We start from the raw sequence: 9,921 nt of genomic DNA on the forward strand, positions 1-9,921 counted from the left end.
AAAATCAAAACTCGTGAAGATGGCTGATGCCTTTGTGTCATTTGCACTTCAAAAATTAGGTGATTTCCTCATACACGAAGTTTCCCTGCTTACAAGTCTCAGAGATGAAATTACATGGCTGAGAAATGAGCTACTCTTCATGCAGTCATTCCTCAAAGATGCAGAACAAAAGCAAAGTAGAGATCACAGAGTTCAACAATGGGTGTTTGAGATCAACTCTATTGCTAATGACGCTGTCTCTATACTCGAGACTTACAGCTTCGAGACTGGTAAAGGTGATGATGGATTTGCTAGTTGTCTCAAGGCTTGCGCTTGCATCTGTAGGAAGGAGAAGAAATTCAATCACTCAAGCAACGAATCATGGATATCTCTCGCAAACGAGAGACTTATGGTATTACAAATATCAATAGTAATGCAGGAGAAGGGCCAAGTAATCAGATTAGAACATTGAGGAGAACTACCTCATATGTGGATGACCAGGATTACATTTTTGTTGGCTTTCAGGATGTTGTACAAACATTGCTAGCTGAACTTCTCAAAGCAGAGCCTCGTCGAAGCGTCCTCTCCATTTTATGGAATGGGGGGTTTAGGCAAGACCACTCTTGCGAGAAAACTTTACATCAGTCCTAATATAGCCTTTAGTTTCCCTACACGCGCTTGGATATGTGTTTCTCAAGAGTACAACACAATGGATCTTCTTAGGAATATCATAAAATCCATCCAAGGTCGCACCAAGGAAACTCTAGATTTGTTGGAAAGGATGACAGAAGGAGATCTAGAAATTTATCTTTGTGATCTATTAAAAGAACGCAAATACCTTGTGGTGGTTGATGATGTATGGCAGAAAGAAGCATGGGAGAGTTTGAAAAGAGCATTCCCAGATAGCAAGAATGGCAGCAGAGTCATTAATACCACGCGCAAAGAGGATGTCGCTGAAAGAGCAGACGACAGAGGTTTTGTTCATAAACTTTGTTTCCTATGCCAAGAAGAAAGTTGGGACCTCTTTTGTAGGAAACTAGTTGATGTTCGAGCAATGATTCCAGCAATGGAAAGTCTAGCTAAGGATATGGTGGAAAAGTGTAGAGGCTTACCTCTTGCAATTGTTGTATTGAGCGGACTACTTTCGCATAAAAAAGGGGCTAAACGAATGGCAAAAGGTGAAAGACTGCCTTTGGAAGAACATTATTGAAGATAAATCTATTGAAATCTCCAGCATACTATCATTAAGCTTCAACGATTTGTCAGCTGCGCTCAAGCAGTGTTTTCTGTACATTGGTATTTTTCCAGAAGATCAAGTGATCGATGCTGAAGACATCATACCCAGAGGAGAAGAAAGAATGGAGGATGTCGCTGAAGACTTCTTAAATGTGCTGATAAGACGAAGCTTGGTTCAAGTGGAAAAAATATTTTTGGAAAAAGTTACTAAGTGTAGGGTTCATGATTTACTCCGTGATCTTGCCATACAAAAGGCATCCGACACAAACCTCTTTGACATTTATCATCCAAGAAAGCACTCCATATCCTCTTCATGTATCAGACTTGCCATTCATAGTCAAGGAGAAAAGTATCACTCACTTGATCTTTCTAATTTGAAGTTGAGGTCAATTATGTTCTTCGATCCAGTTTTTCCTAATGTGTTCCAACATATATATGTGTTGTACTTGCATATGGATTATGGTTGTGTTATACCTGAATCCATAGGGAGTTTGTACCACCTCAAGTTGTTAAGCATTAGATCAGGTGTCTGTAATATTCCCTCCTCCATTGGCAACCTCAAGAATTTACAGACACTTGTCGTTGTAAATGGGTACGCATCATTTTGCCAACTACCCCGCAAGATAGCTGACCTAATAAATCTAAGACATTTTGTTATTCCATATTCAGAGCCTCTGAAATGTATAAACAAACTCAGGAGTCTTCAAGTTCTTAAAGGCATTCGTTGTGATCAGTGGAAAGATGTTGACCCTGTTGATTTAGTCAATCTTCGAGAATTAAGCATGGATCGTATCAGGAGCTCTTACTCCCTAAACAACATTAGCAGCTTGAAAAACCTTAGCACTCTCAGATTGTCTTGTCAAGATTATGATGAATCATTCCCATCCCTTGAATTTGTTAATCGTTGTGAAAAGCTCCAGAAATTGTGGTTAAAAGGGGAATAGAGAAACTGCCTAATCTGTTTCCAAAGTCCATCACAATGATGGTTTTGAGGAACTCGGGACTGACAAAAGATCCGATGCCTATTTTGGGAATGTTGCCAAACCTAAGGAATCTCAAACTAGAAGATGCTTATGAAGGAAAAGAAATAATGTACAGCGATAACAGTTTTAGTCAACTCAAGTTCCTTAATCTTGATCATCTTCAAAACCTAGAAAGATGGGATTTAGGCACAAGTGCAATGCCACTCATTAAAGCTCTTCATATCTATGAATGTCCAAACCTGAAGGAGATACCAGAGAGAATGAAAGACTTGAAGAAGCTTGAAGAGACCAAGTTTTTTTGTACAAATAGTGTGTTAATATTTGGGTTAAACAGGAGAAGAAGTTCGCATGAATCAAGTTGGATTATTTCAACATTCATTTTTTTTTGTTTGAATAAAATCAATATTATTTTATAAAGCATATAATAAATTATTATCATAGCAATTAACTATCATGTTTAGTTTTTCGGAACACTTTTAATATTTGATTATAAAATAGTTCCAGCTATAATGCTTAGGATCGAAGAGAGTTGATCAGCATTCGGCATTTTTTTATGCTATTTTATAAAGCACATGTGATTATACCGTTTAAGCTATTTTTTGCACCTATTAAATAAATTTGGAGATTATCATTCAAATGGAGTTAGCAAATTAAACAAAACAATCTAGACTTAATAAGAATGTACCTGAAAATTAGAAGACACACTTTTGTACTAGCTTAACGACAGAAGCATATATTGAATGACTAATATTAGGTACAGTGAAACCTCACTAAATTTATACTCAATAAATTAATAATCTCTCTAAGATAATATTTTCTTTCAGTCTCGGCTTGGGCCAATAGAAAAAATCACTCATTTCGATAAGTTAATATGATAAAATATTTTCAACAGACCCCTATATAAATATATGGTCCCATCAATATTATAAATTAATAATTCCTTAAAAGTACAAATATATCTAAGACGATTTAGTGAAATGTGATTCTATTGTGTTTTTTTTTTGTTAAAATTTAAAGGGAAAATGCATAAGTACCCCCCTCCCCCAGCCTATGCCCAAAATCCCTAAGACACACCGGCCGAAAAGGGGTAGAAAATTAATTAAAAAATAAGTTTGGGGGGGTAATAGGACCTTAGTAAAGGTTAGGTGTGTCTTAGGGATTTTGGGCATAGGCTGGGGGGTACTTATGCATTTTCCCAAATTTAAATCTAGTTGAAAGGCATCTTTAACTTTTCTTATTACATCAAAAAGTTTTGGTGTTGTTTTTTCGAACGACACCATAAAATTGTGAATAGTTCTAGATGCGATAAGTGTTTTCTTACGCGAATCTGGCTGCAAAGGTATTATATCATCTTCAACTTCATCATCCACGTTGTTTTTTTTATGGTATCCACAATTTCTTCTAACTAATGGACTCTGAACATGTATCACTTTCATCCAGGTAATCCAATAGGTTAATGATGTTAACTTTTTTGCGGTAACGGGGATCATTGATCATTGCCTCAAATTCATGAATGACGTTTTCACAAAATACTCTTTAAATTAATAAATATTAATTTATCGATTAAATAAACCTCTACAAAATAATAATATTTCATTGGCCCACCTATATTAATTTAGTGAGATTTTATTATATGTTTATATAGTGTAGTCTTGAAGATTTGATGGTAAAAACTCTTTCGTATTCCTCAATCACTTAATTTGATTCCTTTCAAGTTTCAACTATTAAAGTAGGTTCTCATTTACTCCCCTATTATGTTAATTTAAATATTACTATTTAATTAGATATTTAATTTATGTTTAGAGTAATTATTTTATTACATTTTAATTTAGTATAGGATCAAAATGGTAATCTAATTTTACACGTGATAGATTTTCACTTTTGATAATATATGATGATGATAACTAGTTTAGTATATTATATATGTGTGTTGCAACAGTAAAAAATATAATTCAAGGCCTTTTTTAAAAATTAAATATAATAATTCAGAGTTGTAAGTATGTAATACTTTTGTGAAATTTTTTTAAGGTTAATTTTCATGTAATAAAATACGCACCATTAAGGACATTGAGAGAAAACTTGATATATGAAATTAAAAAATTTCATCCTAATTAAATCTTTAAAATGTCTATTATACCCTTTCATTGTGGACTTTGTTTTTTACTTCTTTAAAAATCATGATATTTTCATTTTGTTTTTTGAATTCATGTAACAATTTTTTCATACAAGAATAACATTATCTCTTGGACAAATAAAATTAAGAAATATTAATTAAGTATATAAGCTAATAATGTTCTATGATGAAGTAAATTAGCATAATGTTTAATTTCTTTTTGTTTTTTTGGCTTTTTTTAGTGTGTGGAATTGATTCGAAGATAACTTTTTTTTTTTGGATTCGATGCAAAAATGATTTTGTGATGACCTAATTAATTGTTCCAATGTTTGTTATCTTGTTTATCCACATTGAAGATAACTAGTTTAGTGTAGATGTATTACATGTGTGCATCACATTACATAAAATATATAGTTGTAATTCGAAGATTAATAAGAAAATAATAAGGAAGACTTAATTCTCTCCATATATATTTTCCCACGAGTTAAAGAAGCTTTAATACATATTTCAAGAATCAAGAAGCAGTGAGATATTACAAAAAAAAATTGTACCTTTCACTTAGCTTGCATCTTTGTCCTTTTTGATAATGGCTTGCCTTGTCTAGTCATAATATTTTTCTCAGAAACCACATGGTCATGTTTCAAGCACCCCTAGACTACGATCGAAATTCCAGAGACACTTTAACTAAACTAAAGTCCTATTATCCCTGAACCCATTTTTTTGGTAATTTTGTACACCTTTTTGGTTTACGTGGCATCCAAATATATCCCACGTGCCTCAATTGTCTGGTGTCATGGAGTGTGCCACTTAAGCCAAAAAGTGTACAAAATTACAAAAAGAATGAGTTCTGGACTGGGTAGTAGGATCTTAATTTAATTAAAATATATCTCTATAATTTCAATCGTAGCCTAGGGTACTTGTCTCTTATCTCAATTTTAATCACATAAATGGACACACTATATACTCTCATCACATTTATGTCTTACTACTTCTGAGTGTATTCCAATATACACCCCCCACCCCCCTCTTATTTTCAATCAAAAGTAGTATTCCTGAAGATGGCTGATGCCTTTCTGTCATTTGTAGTTCAAAAATTGGGTGATCTTCTAATACAGGAAGTTTCCATGCTTACAAGTCTGAGAGATGAAGTTAAATGGCTGAAGAATGAGCTACTCTTCATGCAGTATTTCCTCAAAGATAGCAAAACAAAAGCAATGTGGAGATCAAAGAGTTCAACAATGGGTGTTTGAGATGAACTCTATTGCTAATGATGTTGTTGCTATACTCAAGACTTATAACTTTGAGGTTGGTAAAAGTGATGACATTGGATTTGCTAGTTGTCTCAAGAAATATATTCTACAATGTCGCCAAGATGCCAAGGAGATCCAATCACTCAAGCAACGAATCATGGATATTTCTCGCAAACGAGAGACTTATGGTATTACATGGTTAGAACATTGAGGAGCTAACTCCTATGTGGATGGTCAGGGTGACATTTTTGTTGGATTTCAGGATGCTGTAGAAAGATTGTTGAAAATTGTTTTTAGTTACTGCAGTAAACTTTAGTATAAGAAGTTGCTAGGTTTAAGATTTTTGAATTTTAAATTATGAAATTTTTTTGTTTAAGTTGGTTACTTCCAGTTGTTTTCTTTTCTCAAATCTCTCCAAGTAAGGATAAAGTCTGGATACATACTACCTTTTTCAGACCCCACTTATAGGATTACGTTGGGTATGTTGTTGAAGTTTTCACTAGTTCAAATTAAATGTCATTGTAATAGGCTCATAGCTTTTATACCTTTATAAAGGTTGCTCATTTGATCCCAAGATCCAAATAAGGCTACAAAGTCAATGTCTTAGTACTTGGTCGAATAAGTGTATCTTAAGATCATCCAGTTAACAATCAAAGACACTGACAATCAGAATATCCTCTATGCACAATGCAGCTATGTAATAAAGCTCACAACTCGATTAAGGCTGCAACATGTAATTTGTTTTGTTTATTTTATGACACGAGATGAAATCATGCATCTACAAGCATATTCATACTGAATTTCATGACTACTTCAGAGTTCTTAGCATATCTTCTCACAAAGACGAATGGTTATAGCTGAGGCAGAAGGCCATCATAATTTAGGTATCCTATGTTCAAAATTCTACAAAACTTGATGAATGGCACACCGGTAAATTGCAGTCAGACTGTCGAGACATAAAATTGGTCTCCAGCAGTCCAAGCCATTACATTTGCGGGAAGAAATGGATTTTTCAGATCAGAACTATTTCCGCTATCCTACTAAGCCTGAAGTTTGAGCAGAAACTAACATCAGCTGATGATCATCTTGCTCAAGAATTCAGCTTGCTTGGGAAAGTATTCCAACAGTTCATCTTTGGTCACCCAGACAAAATCATCACATTTTCTAATATCAAATTTGTTGGCTGCAATAACTTGGGATTTGAAGAAGAAGCGCTGCCACAATAAATATAGAATATATACATAAGAAGCACAAACTTTGCAGAAGCTATCAGGGAATTTCTCTCCCTCACTCCCTGTGGGATGACAGAATTTCTTACTGTCCTTTTCTTCAATACTTTCAATAATTAAAATTTACATACCTTGATTGACGGGATTTTCTTGTCTTCAGTGGGTTGCGTGACCATATGACCCATAGGGGCATTTCCAACAAAATATGTATGTGAAAGATCTCCAATGAAAGATTCTAGGGCAGACTCAGCACACTGCAAATAGTTGCAACTTATATTTCATTTTTCTAACCATAATTACTAAATCACCAAAGAAATGGACTGAATAAATGCTATTTACCTTGCGCAAATTCTCTTCAGACTCATAAACTTTTTCAGGGAAATGCCAGACAGGCTTTCCACTACCTTGTGTGGTACCATGGACTAGAAGATAGAGTCTCCTGTCTAGTGCTCGATGTAATGACCTTATGCATATCAACAAAACTTCATAATCAGTAACATGAAATACTAACCAGCAGAAGGAAACAAAACCTTTGAATGTCTGTTGACATATTATTCATGTTCAGGAATATGCAAAGGTTTTGTATAGGGTTAGTACCTTTTAGCGAATTTTGACCAAGTGATAAGTTGAAGAACAGACGCAAGCTTTATTTTGTGGGGTAGAGCGGGTGAAGAAGGCATATAAAGGGGGAGGGGGGGGGGGGAAGGCAACAGTAGGCTCTCCATTCCTAATATTAAATACTTGCACAATGCGCAATTAGACAAATCTCATGTAACTAACACATCAATTACTTCGAGACAATATTAAGGCATTTCAACATCAAAAATTTAGTTATGGTAAACAATTAGAAGTCAATAATCATCTATTGTCAGGAAATACGAGTCTGCTGAACTTAGGTAAAGCAACTCTTGAAAGAAAAATATATTCTAGTGCAATGTCCATATTCAAATTCTTGTATAATGTTTGACAAAAGTTAGAAGTCCAAGCTTTGGTACCTTTGATCATTAGTCTTATCTGCTTCTGAGATTCGAGGAGCTGGTTTATAATCAATTTGATAATCACCTTTTCCCCTGCATGTAAAATATAGATGTAACCGTGCCACTGGACCATGTGACATTTGACACTAGACAGAACAGTATGTGATAGCATGTTCAAGAAGAACCATGTACATAATTAATGGCTAATAAGGAAGAATGCATGAAAGAAAAGGCAATAATACTACACAAGCCAAGGAGTAAAAATCAGTTGGGTCATACTGCTAAAAGAGGGGACAGTGTTTACTCTCCAACATGTGTACTGTTGCATGAAGAGATCTCAATTTCTTAAACTGTGATCTATGAAATTAGGCCATTTTTACCATCATGTACTTTTTCTGAAATGAAAGTAAAGTTTTTAAATTGTAAATGGTCTAAGATAGTAATGCTCACTGCTCAGCACCAAAGGGTATTCTCCAAGTTACAGAAACCAATTTCGCAAGACCAAGTTACTTCAGAAAGCTAGATAGTCAAGAGTAAAATATTGGTAAAATAAGGAAAACCTTGAAATATCTCCATGATTGTGTCATTAGTTTTCGTGGGACATATTGAATGTGTTTTATTTAGTATTTCGGACAGGTTCCATGCCTGTTGCAATGAGCTCTTTTTCCTCAACTGTTTTACCCACTTCTTTATTCAGTTGTGAGTACAAATCCTTCCTTTTAACTGTTAATGGTAGTTTAAAAGAGAACTTGACCTAGAAAGAATATTTTCCCAGATTTTCAAATTCAGGAGTTCTGAAAACTAGCAAAATACTTCTAGTGCTGGATTCCAGAACTTAAAGTCTTAAACCATCTAAGGAAAACAAAAAAGCACTAAACTACAAACGTAAACAAGGAGTTACTAATATTTATTTTACAAAATTTATCACCCATCCAAATTTTGAACTTATGGTTTATTTCTTGGTTATTTTCTTTATCATGGACGGCATCAACCCATGCTGCTCATACCCTTTTGTAATCACTGTATGCAGAACAGAGATGATTCTTCCCTGAAGAAAATTCACCAGTACTTACACCAAGATCTCTCATTTAGACAAACTCTATTTCTAGAGTAAAGAAGAATGCTCAGAAAATCTTCAAAACTTTTCGACTTTTAAGCGCTCTTCATGCTATTAAACTCCTAAAGCAATTTCACTGGTCTATTATGTTTTAACTTATTTCATGCATCCTATGCACACTCTTCATACCATTCATCAGTTAACATTTCATAAATGAAGATACATAATTCACAAAAAGAGGTATTAAATGGCAAGGTGTAATTCAAGCAATGCAACAGAAATGTACCTGGTATCAGACTTCTTCAGAAAACTTTCTGGATACTCTCACCGATATTGCTGCCTCCAACAAAACCTATAAAAGAAATTAATAATAAAATTATTGCAATCAACTAAACACCGATTACGTTAAACAATCATCTACATTGTCATTCGCCAACTCTTATTCATGAACCTTTGCTCTTTTATCCTTCTCATTTCTCCTTTTGCTGGCATCTTAGTTACCAACACATTCTATAACCTCATTATTCTCAACTTCATTACACATTTATCTCCTAGCATTAGAAACCACTGCAAAATTTTGGACAAAAGAAACTCTTTTCTTTCTTAGATATACTTCATCAAACTTACAAAATAGCGAAGATTCATAAATTTGACCTGACTAATTTGGGATTGAGGCATAATTATTGTTTTTTAGTACTATTTTTCTCAAGCAAACATATCAAAGTACCCCTTAATCCCTAATTAACCATCACAGTTTCTGGAAAGCGAAAAAAATAATTTTGATCATTCTATTATACGAACCAGCATTTATATGATTTAGGAACGATAGTACACCCGTATAAGCTAATGAACTTATTGCTCATCATTGTAATTGGATTACAAAAGGCTTGATTACATTTCGATTTCGTGCAACAATTGAACAGAAAAAGAAAATCTTACGAAAATTCTTGAAAAGCATATACAGTAGGATTGATTGTGGGAACCACTACCGGTAATCTTTCGAAGAGCACTGAAGCGACAATTTTATCATTGTTGGATGAAGAAAACCATCGTTTACCTATCGCAGATCGACCCGCAGATGAACAGCACCTCTGCAT

The 9,921-nt window shown here is 34.2% G+C and overlaps 2 pseudogenes; one reads left to right on the forward strand and one right to left on the reverse strand.

Annotated features, from left to right (window-relative positions):
* Positions 1–5,561, forward strand: LOC107062990 (disease resistance protein RPP13-like; annotated as a pseudogene).
* An 850-nt stretch (positions 5,562–6,411) lies between these two features.
* On the reverse strand, positions 6,412–9,921 carry LOC102585660 (39S ribosomal protein L46, mitochondrial-like; annotated as a pseudogene).

This window comes from Solanum tuberosum, unplaced genomic scaffold (assembly GCF_000226075.1).
Source record: "Solanum tuberosum cultivar DM 1-3 516 R44 unplaced genomic scaffold, SolTub_3.0 scf00296, whole genome shotgun sequence".
Lineage (NCBI taxonomy): Eukaryota > Viridiplantae > Streptophyta > Magnoliopsida > Solanales > Solanaceae > Solanum > Solanum tuberosum.